Source organism: Drosophila grimshawi, unplaced genomic scaffold, assembly GCF_018153295.1.
Source record: "Drosophila grimshawi isolate 15287-2541.00 unplaced genomic scaffold, ASM1815329v1 contig_1006, whole genome shotgun sequence".
Classification (NCBI taxonomy): Eukaryota; Metazoa; Arthropoda; class Insecta; order Diptera; family Drosophilidae; genus Drosophila; species Drosophila grimshawi.
In genome coordinates this window covers 851,018-874,860 of record NW_025062489.1, presented here as the reverse complement: position 1 = coordinate 874,860, position 23,843 = coordinate 851,018, and the positions used below count along the sequence as shown (strand labels likewise).

At 37.0% G+C, this 23,843-nt stretch overlaps 1 protein-coding gene across 1 annotated transcript in view; it reads left to right on the top strand.

Annotated features, from left to right (window-relative positions):
* The first annotated feature begins 1,379 nt into the window (after positions 1 to 1,379).
* Positions 1,380 to 23,843, top strand: part of LOC6565441 — a 60,699-nt gene continuing 38,235 nt past the window's right edge. The window contains exon 1 of the mRNA XM_032738219.2: positions 1,380 to 1,528. The gene's annotated coding sequence lies outside the window, so the exon portion shown is untranslated. The remainder of the gene's footprint in view (positions 1,529 to 23,843) is intronic.

Sequence of the window (23,843 nt, the reverse complement as noted above, 5' to 3'; positions counted from 1 at the left end):
GCCAATGCGGATAAAGTAGAGCAGGGCACGGATAAAGCAGCGGCCGAAGCGATAGCCAAGATTGAATTGCAACCCACCGAAAATGGAGCTGATAGCGAACAGGAAAAGCAACAACAACAGAAAGTGAATGGTGGAAACGTCGAAGAGGAGGCAGCCAAGTCGGAGACAAGCACAGCGACAAGCACTAGTCGTCTGGGTCAGACTCCGATGATCAGAATGACCAAATGTAACCAGTAGTTACAGTGGAATTACATTGCTGTTGGATGGCAACGCTAACAGCAGCATAAGCATGAGTCGGTGAAGAGCAGTAGAACGAGAGAGTTGAGTTCGTGAAGCGCACGGTTCCATCAGATCATCAATAAGAAGTCGTCAAAGTCCCGAGTACCTAAAGTTGTAAGGTTGTCGGTGTGTCGGGGAAATAATTCGTTGTTTTATAGAGTCGAGCACTACGCTCTAAAACCAATACTCACCTTTCTCAGTAATATACTTATACCTATTATATCAATGATAAACAGGACAAAATCAGTCCTTCATATAATATTTGATTATGATAAGTTTTTCATTTTCGACATTATTCCTGAAACACCAAAAATTGAGCTAGTTCCAGGAATCAGTGAGCATTACATTACATTAAATAAGATATAGCCAAAATGCCTAATAAATAAAATAAATTAAGAATCAAAAACAGAAAATTGTTCACTATTCTATTTCTTTTGACATTTGATTCATTTCTTTGCGCGAGTGGTCTTGGTTTTTTTTTTGTTCATTGACGCAGTTAGTTCCTGGTTCCATAACAGTTAGTTCCTGGTTCTATAACAACATGTATCCTTGATACAGCTAGCGCGCTCTATATCATCCACTCGCCTACGTAAACAGAGCAGGATGAGCAATTGTCAGTGTCGATGTCCTCAATAAAGCTCTCTCTTGCTCGCTCTCTCTGTCAGTTGCGCTCTTAGCGTACAGCATTGCCAGATGCAAGATAAAAGGATAGCAAATGCGTTAAGCTTTTGACTTACTGAGCTTTTGGGCTGTTTACTGCAAAACAGCTGCTGGCTTAACCTTTACAAAATACCGCTGCCTTGCTTGGTCGTGGTGGCCTATCAGGCATTGAACACCCGCCGCCGCCACTATCCGCTGACCTGCGGCTCATCGCAGCACCGCACACACTCACTTACACGCATACACACACATACACACACACACACACACACAGAGAGACGCACTTTGTATGGGCAACAACTGTTTCAGCTGCTTCTTAAATGCTGCTGTTGTCGCTTTGAGTGCCTCAGTTGGTCGCGAGACTGCGTTGCTGTTAGTTCGTTTCCAGCATTAAGGAAGCGACTAAGACCGAACTTGGAGCAACTCTTTGAGACTAAAACCACCTCTTTTTTTTCTAGTGTTTTTTTTTCTTATTGTTGTTGTTCCGCAGCTCGTTGCGCCGTGCGGTATGCAACGCGTTTGGCGCGTTTAGTTTGAATTGAAATTGTTGTTAAGAGTTGTAAAATTAACGGTTCTGTGTGCCCCAAATGTAAGTTCGCTGTTTATCTCTGTTCGTTGTTGTTAACTGTGTTTGCCCAGAATCGTGCACCGCACTGTGCTTATCAGTGCCACATATTGACGCATTAATTACAAGCTAGCTGGGAAATTGATTTCAATTGTACATCTGTTGTGCCGCCCATTCTCGATAAGCATCGAAAACAATACAAGATGTATGTGTAGATAAAATACCTGTTTGGCAGCCATTGTGTCTACCCAACAACAAAAGTGTGCTGCGATAAGAACTGGGCAACAATGGTGCCATGGACAACAGGTGCCTCTACCCTCCGACATTTGTACATATTTAAAATATCAGCGGATTATTTGATATTCTATTCAGAAACTTTTCATATAAAACAATTTACAAAAAGTTGCTGAAGAGCCTTGCGTGCTCCAGCGTTGTTCGAAATTCGTGTTTGGTTTAAATTACACTTAAGCCTGCTAAGGCTTCTAAGTGAGAACATTCATTTTCGAAAACATTAACTTTGGAAATCAATTGGTAGGGCTGGTTAAATTGCTATCAAATCAAGTCGGCAAATAAAACCATTTGGATTTGAGTCCCCTTTTGATTTGCTCGTATAGTTTAAAAATTAATATTTTTAGTTATACTTTTATTTTTATTTTGTTTGGGAGTCTAACAGATTTGTAAGATTTTCAATATGCCTATTTTTGTTTTGCAAAAAGTTTAAGTATGTAGGTACAAGGTTTGATTGATATTGGGTAATGTCATGGATCAACATGTTTACGTTAAAATATTGAAAAGTGTGTTGTTGCCTTACGCAGATAAAGATAAAGGGGTTTCCATTAGGAAAACGCTTCTAAGCATAGTAGAAATAGCACTCGAAAGTGGTTTAAGGGCAATTCAATTGTCCTAGCATATCTTGCATTGCCTCCAGATGTCAACCCCAACGAGAATCTTTGGGCTGACTTTAACACTGCTTGTCCGTTGCCAAGTGCTGGTTGTTGCTTAGGAGTCATTGAGCCGGATTTCCAATAAATAAAGAGTGAATATCTTAGTCTAAAAAAATTCAAAAATTCAAAAAAATGCAAAAATTCTTTTCGTAACGTTCGAATGGTTAGGGCTATATATTTTGATTGTATTTTCAGGAACTGGGAAATTCGTTTGTTGGAAAGTAATCCATTTACAAAGACAGAATTAATTATTTGTGATATTTTTCCTTTCGCAGTTATATATGTTCTTATGTGAAATTTCTTAGATTAGAAAATTGTATTATTAATAATAGTATTTCTTTTTGGCTCATAAACGCTTTAACTAATTTTGATCCGTCTGAAATGCAATGATGATAAATGTATATATTTTTTTTAGATAGCATACTTTGTAAGAATTCAGAAATATCAAATGTTATATATAATAAGACTTCTGCTCTTGATTTTTAAACTAGCCCGGAATGAAATCGGAACCGAAATCGCGACATTGATTCAAAAAATTAAAGTTCCAATCATTGTTCACTCCTGTGTGTGTGTATTTGTGTGTGTGCTTAAATCGAAGTCAAGATGCTGCATAGATGCTATTTTGATATTCATTTCGAGTATAATTTATGTGCTTAAAAAGGTAACTAGCGTTGCCTTAGCCATTTCATTTAGTCTTGTTGTTGTTGCATAGACGCTTGAAAATGTTTTATATCTATAGAATGTGAGTTGCTGTGAAAGTATATTTAGCTGTCAAATCAGTCAAGTGGACACTTTAAAATTTAAAATTTTTGTTCACTGCTTTATTGACAGCAATGCGACAACATTATGAAGTGCATTTTTAAGCAATTTGTTGGCATAACGTTTGCACCTAATAGCGGTTGGGGTTTTGTTGGAGAGAGAGGGCAAGAGGGAGTGAGTGGGTGTTGTGTACAGACAATTGTTGTTGCTTATGTATGTGTGTGTGTACCCTGAGGGTGTCTGTGGGCTACGTGGGTGTCCTTCGAATGTTGCTGCCGGCGGTTTAGTTGGAAAATGCGGCAATAAATGTGACACTAAGTTAATAAATTTATGGCCAAAACACACCCAGCTGATATGGTGTGGTGTGGTCTGTGGTCTGCTCTGGCTCGCTGCTAATATTCCGGTTTTTACACGTGTGTGTGTGTGTGTGTGTGTGTGTGTCTGTGTGTGTGTTAGCTTGTGACACGACACCGCTGCGAACATCAGCGGTGCGGATGCCAAAAGTCGAGGCTTGTGTGTCGTTGGCATATTAATAATATTTTTATTGGCCGCTTATTTGCCTTCTGCGGCCCAATTCTCCATTATGTGTGTGTGGCTACGTGTGTGTGTGCTAAATACTGTACTAATTTGAGCTGACAAATACAATCGTCCTCAAGTTGTGACCTCTTTTAATTAGTAAATGTGAGAGTAGATAGTACAAAAAAAAAGAACAATAAGTAGAGTAAAAAAAATCAATTTTTCTTTACACTAATACTTCACGAACATCATATGGCCCGTATGGCTAAAATTACTTCAATGGCGGCTTTTTACAAGCTAACATAAAAAGGCTCCCTCAAAAAAATAAATAAAGATATGTTGAGGCAGGTCGCAGGTGTCGATTATGATGCGCCTCTGTCAGCTTAAACATTTATATCATTTCTATACCCTGCGGTGTTATTATATTTTTGTCATGAGCTTTGTTGTATTTTAAAGAAGATGTCTACGACCCCATGTGTATATATATTCTTGATCAGCTTCGCTAGACGAGCATTGATGAAACAAAAAAAATATAACCGTCTTTTAGGTGAGATCACAAAATCGCCGGAGTCGATCGGATCGAACAACTTTATAGTAGTTTACTGCCATTAGAACCATGCTATTACGATCCTTGCAAAGATTCATCATCACTGGAGCAACCGGTCGAATGACAAGTTCTAAGTAGTGCTATGGAGATAGGCATGGAAAAATAAGTACACTTTACTTAAAACATACAAATACATCATAAAAATAAAAGCTCCAGACTTAAATGTAAATGTTGGCAGGTTGACTCCGGCTTACAAGGATATGTAATCGTCGGCGTGCCAAATATAATATATTTTTGCTTTATTTTTGTTTCTTTTAAGTTAATGAAAACAATGGGCGCATTGAATATTCATGTGTTAAAAGAAATTTGACTGAAAGCAATCGCCAGCAGCTTGTGCATACTCGCAGTTGGCCTGAACAATTTGTGATAAATATTCATAATTTATTGCATATTTTTTGTTTGGGCGTATTACGCAGCTGGAAGTGAGTTCTGAATTTCAAAACAAGTTCCCATTGCAACTCTTATAGCTAAAGTGAATGAACTTGCATAAGAAGTATGCCGTACTTTTTAATGCTTACCTTAACATATTGTAGTCTTTTATAGTAGAAGAATTGAAAATGCATATTTGCTGCCCTCTTCATGTCTTATTTGTTTTTTAAATAAACTCTTCAAATAACACATCGTAGGCTAACTTTTTTATGATGTGAATTTTATTCTGAAGTATATTTAGAAAGTCAAAATCTGAAAATGAAATTAGTTCCATATATAGACACTGTTTAATGTAGTTCTAATTTATTGTGATTGGCAAATTTGTGTCAAATATTTAATATATTAACCTTTATCGCGAATTGAGGAAACGTTTTAAATAAAAATGATCTCTATTGGATAATGTTATATGTGTACAATTTAATTCAACAGATCAATCTATAATCGAGCCCAAATATTGACGACCTTTTATCAAATGTTATTTTAAAGCATTGTTGACTTTATTGTGTTTTATTTGATGAGTAATTGAGTAACTGGAATTTCTTCCGGGCATTGAAGACATCTATGTCTAAAAACAAAAAATGGAATCAATTATGGTCACCAATTTAATGGGAATGTTGTGGAGTAATTACTGCTTCCTATATAGTTATCTTTGAATGCTCTCTAATTCTTAGCTCAGAGCAAACCAACGGTTGCTTGGCTGTTATCCTTCACATATTAATAGTGCAGGGACACAAGGATGATGGGTTGATTGTTACGACCGAATCTATAGGTTTGTACATAACAATCCCTCACTGCTTGCACATAGCTAAAGTCCAAAGCTGGCTTAAGTGCAGATTTCTCGTAGATACTTTGATGATGCTTTGAGGAATGCAGCAATAAAAATTGCTTACGCCGAAAAAGCTTGGAGCAGGGCGAAGGCGGCTAAAAACTAAGCAACTAATGGCGTTAGTTACTTAATGGGGAGGCATTCGAGCAGGGTTCTGATGATGGACTCTGCTGCTCAGAGGCCCACATGCCAATTTGTGTGCGTGAGTCTGTTCTTGTAATGCACATAAATTTACACAAGTTCATTTTTGTGTAGCGCGTAAATCTTCACACAAATCTCTCATTTCGTTGGTTCATACATACAAGGCAAAATACAAAGAAAAAAAATCACCAAATCACTGCATACGAAATCGCTTGAAGGGAACGAAAAGACAAACAAAGCATAACAGTAACACACACACACACACACAGACACACTCAGAGGGACGACAAAAAACAAGAACCGAATTACATACAAACATACATGCATACATATTCACATATACATATAGATATACGCTTATATTATAATCCCATATGGATGGCACTTAACTTTCAGCCGAACTCGGGACTATGCGATGTTAGACATAATTTGTTTTTTTCCTTTTTTGTTTTGTATTTCGGGACTGTCATTTTGTAGCTACAAAAGTATATATAGCTGCTTGTGCTTGTGTGTGTGTGTGTATTGTCTTCGGTTGAAAGGTCGTTGACAATAGTAAAACAACTGAAAATTTATGGTTTGGCATTAAGGAAATTTAATCGATTCGCTGCAGCACGTGTTGTACCATTTGCTGCCACCACCACTTTGAGCTCCAATGCCCGGATGGGCCCATCAATGTTCCGGGCTCCACTTGGAGGCAAACATGAACGCGTGCCGGCGTCTGCATATGTTTGGCTTACCAAACATCAAAACTGTCACTTTGGCAAAGCAGCCGAGCACGCATCATGAAATTCTCTCATATGCACGCACGTCTGTCTACCATATGAAATTTCATTAATGAAAAAAATAAAGTGTACACAAAAAAAAATAGAAGAAATAAATAAACAGGCAACTTGCTGCATTTAGTTGGGCGCAATTTAAAGTACACTTTCAAATAAAAACTGAGACGGACAGACAGACAGACAGACAGACAGCATGACGGACATTACACAAAACCAATATACTATGATACCTTCAGTATTAAAGATAAAAAGATCCCAAGAAATATTTTGTTAAAAATCGAATTTAATGAACTATCTAACGAAATCAGTAAAAATCAATCCGAAATCTAGAAACTGCTTTTATCACTCGTCTATTAGACGAACATACAAAAGTTGAGATGTTTTCTTTTTCAAGCTGGATTGACAGAGCAGTTGTTCGAGACAGGAGCCACGGGTATAGAGTATATATATATGTATGTCCATTTGCACAAAACACAAACTAAAAAGTTTCGAATATGGACATTTCTGCATATAAAGTGAATAAATTATTGTGGTTCCTGTTAGTTGTTGTGGCTGGGGTTGTTGTTATAGCAATTTAAATGCCTGTTGCTGCGACTGCCAATTAAAATCATGTTTCATCGTATTTGACATACCACAAAATAATAATGATAATCACATTTTCATATTTTAAGCAATCCTACAATTGGATATTTAATATACAATTTTCACAGTACAATATAAATCATAAGTATTCAAATTTAATTTAAGGTCTCTAAAAAAATTTTAAAAGAAATTTTTAATTCAAATGCATGTATGTTTAATATGCATCCCTTTAAACTAATGAATTGCTATCAAATAATATAATTATATTTGCATTGAAATTAATAGTTCGATAGTCAAAAGATTCAGATAATGATAATAATAATAATGAAAATATAGGCTAGCTTGCAATAAAGTTGTTTGCTTATAATTATCATGGATTAAGTATGTATATGCATAGTTTACTGTCACACAACGCACAGCAGCATAATAAATCTTTTCAAGTATTTATTTAAGCACTTGTGAGTTTTGCTTGCTCAGGAGATGCTACGAGGACAGTGTGATGTTAATCATTGGTTGGCCCATTAGATTGGCAAACGCACCCATGGTAGCGGTGTTAAGTGCTGTCATTTGCAACAGTGTTCGACAAAAATATATCGCCCATCGAACAAGAAAACGTCAGCCTTTCAGCTAATAGAGCTAAAATTAGCGAGGCTAATTGAATTAGTTGTGTGGCAGTCAGCAACCAGCAACAAGGAGGCAGCAACCAGGAGGCAGCAACTGTCAGCTGACAGCTGGCGTAATGTCGCTTAGAGTTCCACTTTGCCATTTTAAATTTGCCTCTTTTTGTAGCCTTTTCAATGGGGTGCCCAAGTATGGGATGGGTTGGGCTGTCAATTAGTCTTGTAGCCTTGCTTCCATTTCAAGCCTTTTAAGATTGTCGTCCGCAAATCGTTCGCTTTTGCTTGAACTGAGCAGCTTTTCGGCTTTTGGTCTGACTCCATGCGTCTGTCTTCCACCGACACTCAGTCAAATTTAAATGAACTCATTAAACTTAATGAATAACAGCGTTGCGGCATTAAAAAATTATGGCAGGCAGCATTTGATAGACTTAAGAGTGAAGCCAATGCCAAAGCTACACAAAGTCAACTGAAATATAATCAAAATCGGCATTTATTCCTATAAGCGCAAACGCTTTTTATGCACATAATTTTAAAAAACAGATGAAAGATCTACTTTCGAATGTATATAAATATTTTATTTGTAGTTTCTAAGTCTAAGGTTCCCAACATTTCAAAGAGAAGCTTAGAAATAAATTTGAAAAAATTAATTAATATCAAAATTCGCATTTAAAATAAAAAAGGAATATTTAAAATAAAATTGAACGTCTAAAATATTGAAGACAAATATAATACATTAAGATTTTCAGGATCTTATAGAAGGAAAATTAAAACGATTTTTCTTTATTTTTTTGTTAATGTACAATTGAATATATTTTCAATGTTCAAAGAAAAACCAAAGAAAAAACGGATGGAAATGGAGTGAAATGTGCATTTGGAAGCACCTGTCGAAAAATAGAAAGTAAGCCCTTCGTTATCCAAAGGGCGCCCCATGGCTGTGCTTGTCATCTACAAAGTGTTTCGCCTCATGCTTCACACCCTTCATGAGGCGAATCCTTGGCATCCAGCCATAGGCTCCCCACATTGTGCAGGTGTAAATTTCGACCACAAGTTGCTCACACTGGAAGCCATCGAGCTGCTCGCACGCGCCACTGTATTCAATTGTGCGACAGCAGCAACTTTAACTTCATCAATCGCGGGATTGGGGAATGGGGCCCAATGGAAGGATTGTCCCATTTGGCTGGGCTGAGAGCCCTGCGGCTGTTGTTGCTCAGTATTTCCTTTTCTGCCGCCTGCTTCAATAAAACTTTAAAACACTTCTAAATCGAAATTTGAAAACAACTCATTTCGGTTGGCTGCTGTCAAAAATTGAACCATTAAACTGAAACTGACATATATTTGTATCGATAAATAGCAATAACATGACACTATGAATGGAGTCAGATGTTTATGCACAAGTGTAGCTTCTATACGTATCTGAACACATCATTCATAATGATTCACTACATCTCTTCTCTATTGTAATTTTGTATGCAGTTTTCGCCTCATTTAAGCACTTCTCAGTTTCTAGTTGGTCGCTGTTTGTATAGATTTTAGCTCCTAAACACTGATATTTCTTAGTGATTTTTGCTCAAGTCCTGTAACTTAATGTTAGCTGTTTTTTCTCCCTTTCTTCTTTCGATGGTTGCTCCTCTCACCAGTTTTCGTTAAATTCTTTTAGGTTTCCGTGGACATTTTACAGCTCTTCGATTTGCTGTGCCACGCTTTAAGTTGTGTGTGTGAAATATTTAGAACTGTTTGTGTTGTAAACAATTAACAATCGGTCCAAAAATCAATGGACTTGTCTTTATCAAGATGACATTTATGTAATTAGTACTAATGGCAATTTTCTTAATATCAAATCATGTTACAGATTGTTTGGTGTTGCAAGGTGCTCAAGTTGTTCGCTTTGCGTTTGTCTGCTTGTCATATGCCATTGTAAATGTTTTCGTCACTTACACGTTGCGCATACGGCCCGTAGGCGCTCTGTATTTTAAATGAATATATGTATGTCAAAATTAAATCGTTGCCACCTCGTGAGTGCTTTTTCATTTATTTTTGATTTTTTGTTTTGATTTTGTGTTGACTACGACATTCTTATTGCCTTCGTTGCTATCGTTATTTTTAAGTCGTATTTGACATTTGCCTTGCTTGAAACATAATTGAAATGAGGGCGCTTTATTTTTAATAGTAATTTATTAGGTAGAGTCTTTATTTTTGCCTTTGCTTGGCAATTAATGCGAAGCATTTATTATGTCGCGTCGCTTTTAATCTGACAAATTGGTGACTCATATTGCCGGGGCCTAATCCTCGAGCTGAACAGCAGCAGCAGATAACATTTAAATGAGATTGCAGAGCTCTCATCTCATCTCGTTTCCCGTGCAAATCATGAAAAGTGCGCGGGGAGGGCGGCTTTTGTTGTTGCTACCTGACCCCAAAAAATGCAAATGTGCTCGACATCCATCGCTGCTCGCCCCAAAATAACAAAAGCGTAAACAAACCAGCAATTCACAGCATATATATATATATATATATATATATATATATAATATATATATAGTATAATGTATTCGCACCTCTGTGTAAACAAGCGTCTGAGCTGCTCAGCTCTGCAGTTCTTTCCATCTCTGCAGCCCCACAAGGTTAGAGGATATCGGACCGTCAGCGCATTCAACAACCAGCTGCGAAATCTGTCAAGTCAAGAAAACTACTGAGCTGACCAGTTCAAGAGCTGAGTACAGGCCGTCTATGCCAAAACACAGATGATAACACAATTCGATTGTTAGAATGAATTAAATAACTGTGTCTAACACCTCAAACCCATTGATTTTAATATGATTTGTTTTGCAGTTGCTTCATAATTTTCAAAGCACCGACTATGTAATTAACAAAGTGAGATAACTTGGATAAGTCTTTTAGAAGTCGTTACTATATGCTTATTTTGTCAGCACATCATCGTAGCCCCTTCGCAGTAATCGAACTGATTTGATGGGTTCTCCAGCAGTCGTATTTCCAATGCAAACGGAAAGCAGCTGCAATTGAAGCATTTATAAATTCAATTGTTCCATACAAAAATCAGAAGCGAAATCAAATAAGAGAGTCAGAGAAAACCTATGCAAATAAATTCGCGGGAGCATGCCAGGAGCTCTAGGGGCCACCATCTGGCTAGGATTGGGCTTGGATTCGTATAGGCGCATCACAAAAATCGATAAGTCTGTCTCTGGAGACGGGTCGGCAATTAGTAGGCAGTGAACCCCTTGAGATTGCCAGCCCTTTCAATTTGACTTGTTCTGTTAAATTGCAATTAGGTCAGCAAGGCTGGCAGTTGGTTGGCGGGCGTGGCTCGTTCTGTGGCACTTAGTTAAAGCAGGTTGTCCACAAAACTGAGATTAATCATACGCACCGCTGAACATTTAAATGGTTATCCAAAACAACAGTCTTAACTTTTCAGCTCTTTTGCTGCTGGCAATGGCGATTTGATTATGGGCCCAGTCAATAACCAAAAGCAACCAATTTCTTACACTGCCGGCCAGTCCACAGGCCATTGACCAAAATCAATGATGTTTTCAGTATCACTTTTGCACAAAACCCCCCACAACCGACACCATATACTCCCCACCTACTGCCCTCCTATACGATTTTGTATGGAATTCATGTCGCTTTGAATTTTTGTTGCTATTGACAATTGGTTGGACGATAGACGGAGGCGTGTGCTTTGTGGGTGGGTAGTTGCTTGGTTTATTTGCTGATTTCTTAAAAATTGCAATCGCGCCAGCAAGTCAATGACCGAGGACAGGCAACTGAGCAACGGAGCAGCCGAGCAAGCAGTGAAATAAAGCAAACGAGCGACACTGCACCAAGTGGGCGTCACACTGGGCGTTGCAGCATTGCCGTTGCCTGCATCGACATAGACAAAGCCATAGACATAGACGTAGCCATAGACACAGACACAGACACAGACACTGACATATAAACAGATATAGCTTTAGACACAGACATAGATATAGGAGCAAACACTAGCTTTAGACCCAAACGCCAATGCTCTTTGACTGCACACTCGAGCTGAAACTTGTCAATTTCTAGAGGCTCCAACCCACTGGACAACAGTCCTTTAGCTCACCAGCTTGCCAAACAACCACACACCACCCATTTCCCACTGCCTCCCGGTCGCAGCACACCGACCCAAGTAGTTCACGTCGTCGCCTTTTGCGCTTTTATAGTTGTCTTGTTACTGCATAAAGAAGCGACCAGGCATGGGGAGTGTAGTAAAAAAAAGGAGAAAAAAAACTAAGCAGAATCTTAAAGCAAACAGAGGCGACGCTTAGACGCTCTATCTATCTACCATTTTGTTTTTTTGACAAATTGAAATCTTGTCAATTGGGTTGCAAAATTATAAGACTGAAAGCTAACAAGAGTATAAATGCAGTATTCAGTAATTACTATTTTAAAAGGTAAAGAGTCAACAGAGCCAGCGAAACACATATTTAACTTATAAATGAAGGTCACCAAACAATAAACAATTCATCTTGACTGAGTTCATTGTCAAGTATACATATTTCTGCATCCGTTGTTGACATTGATTGGTCTTGATTCGGTGTGAGTTTCCTGTGGTGTCAATTGTAGATAGCCACAGCATTTTTCTATTTATACATTATCTTCAAATGAAATATGTTTCTATGGCAATAACTTTGCAAAATAATATAAGATGTGAATAAAGACGTGGTTTGTCATAATACACATAAAACAATTGTTGACGGATGGAAAAAAAAAGTTTTATTTATTCATATGTAAGAGATGTGAATTTAAATGGATGGAAATATTTGTCATAGTGGAATATGTCTTTACACCTAACCCAAGAAGTTTATTGGCGTTGGTTATGAGTAAATTAAACAAGAGTGTCATCATAAAATAAGAGAGAACCGACTGCGAAATACTTTGATACCATAAGTAATACCATCTGAAACCAGGTGCCACAGAACGGGGTAGGTGTTTCCAAGGAATATCTATCTTTGAAGGAGATTTTTTGTAATCTATCGTCCAAGTTTGCCTTTAAAGTTGCGGCAGTTATAGGCTGTTGTGAATTTTGGGGTTGGGAGTGGGCGTGGCTGAAAACTATTTTGGAAGAGTTTCTTGTAACCTTCCACGTTTGGTAACTATCGCTTTTAAAGTACGGGAGACATGAGCCATTGGGAATGTTAGGGGCGGGAGTGAGAATGGCCAAAATAATTTTGGAGGACGATCTTGGTAAGCTTTTTAATTGCGGGAGATATAGGCTTTTATCGTTTTTGGGGGCGGGTGTTGGCGTGGTCCAAATATTTTCCGGATTTTTGGAGGGTGTTACTACCAATATACCTTTCAAATTCGATGACTCTAGTTTTCTAATTGTGTGATATACATTATTTGCGGACTTATCGATTTCCACTTGCAGTAATATAGGCACTGGTTATTATGGGCGTAGGTATGGTCGTGGCTACCAGTAGTATACCTATTAAAATTGAAGGTTCTAACTCAAAAACTGCTGAAGATATAGCAATTTCAAATTTGTTGGGGTGGTGGGACTGGAGGCGGCGGAGGTGGGCGTGGCATATGCCGATCTTTCATCGCCAGCAACTTGCCACTGTAGCCTCAAAATTGTGGGAGATATGTGGATTTATCGATTTGCGATTATCGAGTTTATAGATTTTCTAGCCTCCTAGTGGACGAAGCACTCCAATTTCGACACTTCTCTGACGCTGGCACAGACCAGTATATGATCCAAGATTCAAGTCTCTATCTCTAAGAATGTCAATAAAGCTGCATTCATACAGACGGACAGACAGGCAGCATGACGGACATTGCATATAACTAATGTACTATGATGCCTTCGGTATCGAAGTATAAAAATGTAGATTTTTCTGTTTGAGTATTTCTATAAGATACATAAAAATACGTTATTGAAAACAGTGTTAAAATGAAGCGCATCTACTCAATTCAAACTTCGAAATCTCCGAAAAAAGTGAAATTAAATAGATTAATCTTTTACCTTAAGTGAAAACTATATAAATTTTCCTTGAAATACAGAAATGCCATTTTGCAGTTTCATTAAATATGTAAGTATGCTCAAAAATATACATATTATATTTGGTTTATTAGAAGTGAATGTCTCAACAGCACAGGTTTATTTGAAGCTAAAAAATTAAGATATAATAGATACTTAGACTTCAAATAATTTGAACAACAGCTATGTATGAATATTTCAAGAACCTTGGACTAAGAATGAATGGATATACAGGTTTCATTTTACCTGCCATATTATAAAAGAGTTCAGTCCATAGCCTACATATAACTAAAGTAAAACATTAACATAGTATATCTGACAATTTAACAGGTTTCTTGAACTTGGTTAGCAGCGTGAATTATTTAAATGCGTAGACCTTAAGTAAGTGTATACGAGAATCAGAGCTTAAATTGCTGTGAATGTGTAGTGCAGTCGAACAGCCGATGGCTTGCAAAATCAATTTCCGCTTGGGGTTTGGCGTTAAGCACCAGCACCAGCCGAACTCGAGTGGGAGTGGGAATAAGTGAGAGTGAGAGTGAGAGTGACAGCGCTAACAAGTAATTATTTTAAGTGCCATAACAGAGAGGAACTCTGCACAACTGTCTCTTTATTTATGCAGAAAAGTATGCTATTATACGCACGCTCTTTTACAGTGGGTAGGGCAAGGGCTTAGACTACGACTGGGGTGTGGGGTTAATGAAGGTCAACTATTGCGCTGACAGCGATGACAATTGTCATGACTGACTGCGTTCCTCAGTTTGTAAATTAACTCGATTGGCACTATTAAAATAATTAGCTCGGGTTCAGTTACCGCTGGCTCTCCCCTATGCCCCTTCCCCCGTGCCATAACATTGGCTACATCCAATCCCCAGGTGGCGATGCACACCTTATTCGTGTACCTTGTTGTAAATGGTTGGCACACATTCTAATGATATAATTGCGCAATTATCTTCGAGCAAGCGTTGCGAACTTTATCTACAATTGTCTATTTGCCCTTGTTTCCAAAAACGTTAATTGCATTTCCTTCGACGTAGATTGGATAACGACTGCGCACTTTGACAGCGATTTACTACTCGTATACTGTATATTGTACCAGATACATTATACATATATATATTTATCATATATGTACATGTATATGTATGCTTGAAAAATGTTCTTAGACGACAGAGAATCGCTTAACTGCCACTGTGCATGCTGGCGTTAAATGAGATGTGATTGCGTGTGCTCATACTTGTTACATAGATAATTGTGAGAGTAGTGAATGATCGATTTCTTCTTATTCTTCAAGATGGTGATCACACAATTGATATCGATCGACATCGATATCAACACTATGTATGTAAATATATTGCGTTATTAAATACTACGTCACTAGTAGTCTGTTACGTACATTACAAGTGGCCTGCTATAACTCGGCCATCCTGACCATGAGATAGTCCTCAATTTCCTTTATAAATGTATAGCTTACAATGTTATATTTTTTTAAACTTGTATTACACATTATTAATTTGCAATTCTCACAATAAAACTTGAACTTATACCGTTCTTATTTATTTTATCATTTTATTATATATTTATCTCTTTACTAATGAGTCTAATGTCTAAAATTAGCTGCACTCCAAACGATTTGGATTTCGAAATTACTGAAAATCATCAATATCTTTCAGCAAATACCAAACATTTTTCAACACCTAGTCTATGGACGTTTGGTTTTCTAAACACTCCTGCCGTACTGTCAAAATTTTTTGCCATCACATATTCTCCTGGACTTCGCTGGAGCTATCCTTTTGCCATTATAGTATTTTTCATTGTTAGAACTTCCTTTAACCAAATCCTTTCTAATACTCAGCTATCGAACATGCCTACATTATTGTGCTCACAATATACCGGTGCAATAACATTATCATTTTCTGCACAAGGTTTATCAGATACTCAACTGAAATAATTTTCAAAAAATCTCTTCCAAGTCCATTTCATAGACTCTTCGGCTACCACTTTTTAGTCAAAGTGTACTTTTTTGTTTCTTTATAACATGCAATTTTTCCATAAGCTTTTAATTACTTTTGCCCAAAATATTTCTCTTCGTGAGTTTGGAGTTTTACTCCTTGAGGAACACCGATTCGTCTAATAAATGAGATAGGAGTGCTTGAATCTATGAGGCATTCTAAAGCTATCTTAATGCATCTTACGCAGTTATTTGATCCTCCATCTCCTAAGAGTGATTTCTGCTCTGGCATATAAGGCAACCACATGATCTGAAGCTCCACTTCCATTCCTGCAATTAGGCTATCTAGCAATTCAGCGTCGTCCATGTCCAGTACTCGAGCCATCTTGTTTTGCGCTCAAAATGCTTTGTAAATTTCTTAGTCATCTCCTACCAAATGCAATCATTAAGTTCTCCAAGAACTCAATAAATGGTTTGACAATGCGTGTCGGCCATTGTAATGCATCGCCTTGGCTAAACATGACAATCGGCGCTGCGTCTCAGTTAATTGGTACAATTCGCAGCATTATTCAATTGAACGATCCAATTGCGTACTGAAAAATTGCCGTCGAAATCCAATAGGAATAAAATGCCATCGTCGATAATGCGCCGTTACCTTTTGGCTTGTCTTCGTGCATTGTTGTGCCTGACTCCGCCTGTTGAATTTTAGCACGGCCGTTTTCGCTGGCGACAACTAGCCGACGGCCGTCGTCACAACTGTTGTCGTTGTCCGCTTACTCTGCACATTCGCCGTTATTTTAAAACTAAACTAATTAAACTGTCTGCCGCTCATAAGCGCCGATGCGGTCGGCTTGCAAGTGCAGCTGTTCTAGTAAATGCATCGCTGAAGCTATTTCCCCACGTAAATTATTGATGGCCTCTGTGCTCTTGAAGATTTGGACATGTTGTATTTCGAAAATAGTTCCTTGGGATGTTAGGCTGCTGCGCGATCGCTCCTTGTTTTCTAACTCGTCTTACTCTGGAGCGCTGCTACGCTCACTTGCTGGCAATGAGTTCAATCACGCCAGCATTTCGGTCAAAGGGCCCCTCGTCGGTAGACCCAGAGTAAGCAATCATCTTTTTAGAATGGCCACCGATACGTCGTTGATGTTAATCTCCATCACTTCTGATATTCGTGACAGTCAAAACTATATTATATATCTTTCTAAAACATGTCTGCTCACTTTAGTCTATTCGCAAGGATTGATCTCTTCTCCTTCTTCTTCTTCAAGTTGGTAGTCACACATAATTGATATCGATCGACATCGATATCAATGTTATGTACATACATATGTTAAATTACAGACTTATTACTACGTCACTATTAGTCTATTACCTACATTACAAGTGGCCTGATACACGTTATGTAAAAGACTCTCAAGATATTGGCTTAAAAATCAATTTGCTGTGTTTAGTGTTACAATCTTTGAATGCATTTCGATTTGGGGTTTTCAATTACCATTCATTTTGAATCATTTTCAATTCACAATTACCACAGTGTAATTAAATTGAAATATTTAATTAATTTAGTTGGTTGCAATACATAACATTCGAGCCTAGATGAATGAGGAGAAGCTAAGCAGCATATCCTGCTTGAAAATTATAATAAAAGTCAGGTCAAACAATTCAGTGACGGTCAAAAACTTGTTTTCATATCTTCAAAGCGACTTTCTGGTGAGATAAATAACAGGGGCGCAAACAATTAAATAGGACACCAATTTTCAAGGTCATAGTACACAGTACTAAATACTCATAAAAAGAACAAACAATTTAAATAACAAAAAACTCAATATATATTTATATATATGTATATACATATATATAATGCTTACAATTAAGATGTAAGTGAAAGTGTGTTTAACACGTAAACTAAATACAATGTTCTGGGGATTGTCAAATCTGAGCAACTGTTTGTCCGATTGCATCTAATGTATAATATATTTTATTTGGGGCTCTATATAAAAATCAATTTGAAACTGCCATTTTCTTTCACATTTCAGCTGTTGGGCTAAATTTTAAGACAATGTCAAAGGTGCTGCAGATTCCCAAGGGCATTCAAGCCGAAGACCCTGCTAAATATGCTACATGTACTCCATGCTTCTCTCTCTGTGTGTGTGTGTGTGTGTGTGTGTTGCAAAAACAATAAACATAAAATGTACAAACGGTACACGGACAGATCATATGATGTGAGAGTGTGTTTCGTTTGCTGTTGATTGAGCAAGTGTTGTTGTGTGTATGTGCGTGTGTGCGTATGTGTTTACGTGTCAGAGTATGTCTGTCTCTGTGTGTGTGGCCCATCAATGTCAATGTCTTCTACCCTCCGACCTTCAAATAGTTGTCGCCCGTTTCGTTGCTTTATTTTCCGTTGCTTTGGTTTGCCACTTGTCGCGCTCATTTGACTGCCATTCGTAGTCAATGGGAACTATAGGGGTGGTGGCAGCGAGTGGCCGGGAATGGCAAGGGGGTTGGATTGGATGGCTTTTGGGCGGCCATAAAATAAGCTGATAAAAGTTTTTGAAATGTTTAACGTCTCAATGACTTTTACTGTGCGCTAATTTATGGCCGGCAAAACTTGACGCAGGCAGTTGCTTCAAAATGCTATTTTCATTTAACAATTGTCAGCGAGTGAGGGATAGAGCGAGGGAGATTTAGAGCATTAAATTACTTTGACTAAAAAGCAAGAGCCTAATGGGCCTTGCCGCGCATACATACATAGATACATACATACATACATACATGCATACATACATACATACATACATACATACAAACAAACATACAAACTTACATACATACATACCCACACATACATATTTCATGATAATTTGTTGGTGAAATAATTTGGATGCTCTGTTCATTTAACGGCTCAGCTGTTGTTCGGCACGACGTTGGGGTATACTTTTCAAAATCGTTTATTTGCTAATTAAATATGTTTTCTACTCAATGTCGCTTTGCGTGTTGCCAAACAATTAATTCGCATTGTCGCATTGTTCTTGTCATTGTTACTTTTGTCACTGTTGCGTATTCAAGTTATACGTGGCATGCTTTATAGCGCGTGTAGAGCCATATGCGGTGGGGTGGGGTGGGTTGGGTTGGGTGGTGTGCACATCGAATTGACCATGCATGCAATTCAGTGAATTTTATATAATAATACCAAACAAATAACTATAATAAGCACTACGCTTATAGGGAAGAATTCCACCCAATTTGTTGAATTTGTACATCATTCAAAATGTGTAAAATTAAACGAGAAGCAATCGTCAAAATCCATGCGAGGGTCACTTGACAGGTCATCCAAAATGGAGCGCAGTGCAATGTAATTACAGCATATAAGCCACGGTTTGAGTGTTTCAAATTTTTAGATCGACCTTCAATGGATGAACGTTGCTTGCCATATTTTGGTAATTGGATTGAATATGTTTATAAATTTATTCGTTTTAATTTGTAAATTGGTCTTCAAAACAACACAATTTCCTGATTAAAAGTTTTGCATATACAATAACAGCAAAATAATTTGAATCCGCATTTGGACTGAAATTATGTTCTCAATTGGCATCTGATTTTGCACTTGGGTTGAACTAGTCAGTAGAAAATATTGGATTTTGATACGATCAGTTGAATTTGCAATTTAATTAAGCAAATGGGATTAGTAAATATGAAAGAAATGATTTTCAAATATTGTCATATTTAAAAAATATGTAAAACATTTATTGAACTAATTTATTCCGGTTATTGTTAATTGCTGGGGATCATTAGTCACAATAAAAAAAGTTATAATCCCACTATGAGCTTCGCAAGATAATCATTATTTATGAGTTTTAATTTTCACTCACAAAATAATCCTTAAGGCCTTTTCTCGTAGAAGGTATAATTATAAATGTGCACAGTAATTATATCAATCAATCAAACAGGTATAATATTTTTCATCTGGACTACAAAATAGTATTTCTTTATTAATAAAGAAGTGAAGTAATTTCTTAACTTACTGTAAAATTTTAAGCGCTCTAGCTGTTATCGGCGTTCGACTCAAATAATATATTTTAGATTTATTGTCGAGTTTCATTTAGGGAATTTTTCAACGAAATTGCTCTCATTTCTTATGCCACTCATAAATGAAAATTAAATAAACTTGTTACGCGCGGATAAGTCTGTTGCAATAATAACAATAGTGTTCAAAAAGACGGAAGGTCAGATGGCATGGGTTGAATATGACTCCTCCTGTCCTTAGATACATTTTCAAAATAACAGGATACCCTTTTTTTTTATATATACTGTATAGAAAGCAATTTTGCTACACAAATGTAGAATATAACCTGGTATTGGATGGGCAGATGTTAATATATGTATGATCGGTAGTTGGTTGGGGCTCCTTAAAGTTTCTTGTGCTGCGTGTTCGCTGTGCATAATACTAATTAAAAGATATTGCGTGCGGGAAGAGAGGAAAGGAATTGGTCCGATCTCATAAATATAATATGGAGGCGACCCTCCTGGGCTTTCGTTATTTGAGCTGGGCTGATGTAATTGCCTCAGCAGATGCCCACCCTACCAAGATCATCAGGCACCTAAACATAGTAATATTTGATAATCCCTAAAACAACGACTACTTATTTCATCCTCTATTCAGTGTGCGTTGCATGACTCCCAAAGGAAAAGGTTTAAATATTCATTTAACAATATCCTAATAACAGGTATTAATTTATTTTAATTTCTGTCTAGTTTTTTCTTCTTCTTTGATTCTCCAGTAAATCGGTCACGGGTTTTATTACAGAGTATTTTTATTATATTTATTTATTTTTATAGTTTTTTCTTTTTGTTTGGCGGCGGCTTGGAAATCATTGTAGCTCATTTTATTTATGTTTAATGCCGATAAAAACAATTTTGAATATAATTTCCGCAAGAAATAATTTTTATTTGATTGTTGGCGTCGCGCTTGCCCACAGAGAATATTTTCTGTTGGTGGCTATTATATTATTTGTTCAATTGGTAAAATAATTGTTGGTTAGAGTCGATTTTCATCGCACTTAACTACTTTTAAATCCACGAGGAAAAGAAAAAAATCTACGGCGCTGGGGCTTGCAAAACCATCATGTTCGGCAGACAGAACTCGAGTCCCCTGCGATAAGAAATTTTTTTAATAAACTTAGCAAAAAGCGCTCGACATTGTATTAAAAGAAAACCAAAGCATAATCTTGGGCATAACATTTTATTAACTTAGGCAAGCGCACTACACATACTCACACAAATGAATTTCAAGTTTGTTAATATATTAATGTACAAAGAATACAGAGAGAAGATTCACATAAAATTAATGAATTTCGCATTAGATTCTCATTAGACAATGCTGTAAGAATTTATGTACATTGCAAATAATTCGTGGCATTTCACTGAATGTGAGTTCATGTTAATCTGTCAGCTACAGCTACTTAATTAGCAAAGTTTCGTATGCGAATGAAATTGGTGTTAAGCAATTAAAGACGCCATGAGTAAACAAAATGAGCAAGCAACTTGAATGACAGGTGTGGGCAGTATGTTGGTGTCGAAGGTATGTGTTTTTTTCTATTCAGGATATAGGTGAGTAAAACCTTGAGAAGCATATGGTTATTAGTCGAATCTTGTTTTTGTTATTGTTGTTATCGCTGTCGTCATCACATTGCGTATTTCGGCTGTTCTTGTTGTGGTTTTTGCCATTGCCGTTGTCGCTGTCGTTAGTGGCACCTTCGTCTGGTGTGCGATGTTCCGCATCGATGAGCGTTCCAGAAATCAGTATTAATTACTAGCTTGACTTCTAGTCGGCAACAAAGCGAGCCAAAAGCATCTGCAAGTGGCGAATACCAGACACACACACACAGTGACATTACGCTTGGCAAATTGTTTTGGTGGTAACGAAGCGTAGCTGAGTCGCCAGCCATTTAATTGCCAACTAAATGGCGGATCGGATCGCTCTTTTTATACCCTGAACCCATTAATAATTGGTAAAAGGGTATAATGGTTTTGTGCAAATGTTTGTAACAGGCAGAAGGAATCTTCTCCGACCCCATAAAGTATATACATATATGCTTGATCATGAACAACAGCCGAGTCGATATAGCCAAGTCCGTCTGTATGAACACGCAGAACTCAGAGACTATGAGAGCGATAGACTTTGGAATTTGGAATTAGGTTATCGTATACCCGCAGATCAAGTTTGCTTTATTTTATCGACAACTGTCTCTGTTTCTCGATTAGCGATACATTTAAAATCCCGATAGGAATAAATGCTACACTTTTAAATGCAGAATCTTCTAATTAATACATTGCATGCATATGTATATTATTGATCAACTGCATAAATTTCATCAAGATCGGATAAGAAAGACCCAAGTTATAGTCGAAAATATATTTTATGCATAAATATGCGACCGCACATGTGAGAAAGAGATGGCATGATAATTGACGCGAGCGTCAATATGTTTTTGTGTGTGTTCTGAAGAGCCCCGTCATCCCGTTACGATTGCGTGTATGTATATATGTATGTATGTATGGATATTCACGTGTTTGTTGGCAGAGCGCACTTGCAGACCTGCTCACATTTTGGTGCAAAACTTTTAAAGGGAAGTTTACCAATAAAACTAGAAATATTCAACAACTCGGTTCAGGGTAAATCGTAGTCGAGCTCTCTCGACTACAGCACTTTTACTTGTTTTTTTTTATGAGCTATTGCTAAATGGCTTTGATTGATGCACTGACGCTTTCCCTGGCGCTACGAATATGGTGACTTTTGGGGGCCGCCGTTGAACCCATAACTGTCAGCACTATGAAGTGGATTTGGATGACTGGTAACAAAAATTGATTCGTGTTTGCGCATAAGTTGGCTAATAGGTATATACCTTATTTCGTACTGACAGCTTAATGCATCTTTGATGTTCAAAGTTTTGTGCTGCTTTTCAATTAAAATGTAAATGTGCTCCTTTCAAGAATTTCAATATATAAATCGCAAGTTTAAAATGTAACGCTATCAAATAATCTTAATTAAACATACTTCACTTTCTTCTTATGATGCCATGTTAATTTGGAAGTTTTGCAGAAAGTGATGTTTAATATAACATCTATGTATAGCTCTGATATTTAATCGTATGTATTCACTGTTCGCTGATATGCATTGCAAAATTGATACACCTAAATTTCATTTTGGATATATTAAGCTTAAACTACACAGAACTAACCAGAATGTAAAACACGTCAAGTCAAGCTAGTCAACACATTAAGGTGTCTGTCAAAAACGAAAGAAGAGCGCCAAGAGAGCTCTAATTAGTTAGAAAGTATATTTCTGAAATGGAAGGTTGTGCCTTTTGATTTCTTTCCTTAATTACAGTGTACAATATATTTTTTTTGTTGGAAAAACTATTTAAATTCGAGTTGTTTTATTTATGTGTATACAGAACATTTTCTAATATAATAAAATGTTAATAAAAATATTAGTTTATAAATCAAAAAAATAAAAAATAAAAAAATGTATATATATATATTTTAAAATGCATTAATATTTTAAGCATTAGTCAACCTACTGAAGAGTTATAAAATATTAATTTGTCAAGGAAACATTAATGACAGGAGCTTAAAGTCTATAACATAAACATAAAGAATAAAAATATTAAGACTTTACGACGACTCAAATCCACATAAACTCTTTCATACTAGTCGAGAATGGAAATTTTATTACTATTTTTTGCCTATCAGAATTTTGTATACTTTGATATCGAGGGTATCATAGTATATTGGTTTTGTGCAATGTCCATTATGCTGTCTGTCTATCTATCCCTCTGTCTGTATGAACGCAACTTTTTTCTACATCCTTATAGAATGAGTATTGAAACTTGCAACATATACTGGTCTGTGCCCGCGTCAGACAAAATGTAAAAATTGGATTGCTAAGACCACTAAGGGGCTAGGAAATCGATAAAATCGATATTCGTAAATCGGTAAAGCCGCATATCTCCCACAATTTAAAGGCTTTTAAGTCAACAAATTTGGTTGGTAGGTTGTTGGCGATATTCTTCAAAAACCGTCCCCACGCATCTCGCTTCTAAACTATAGCTATATAATCCGCAGATTTTGAGTTAGAGCCGTCAAATTGCATAGGTATGTTACAGGTAGCCG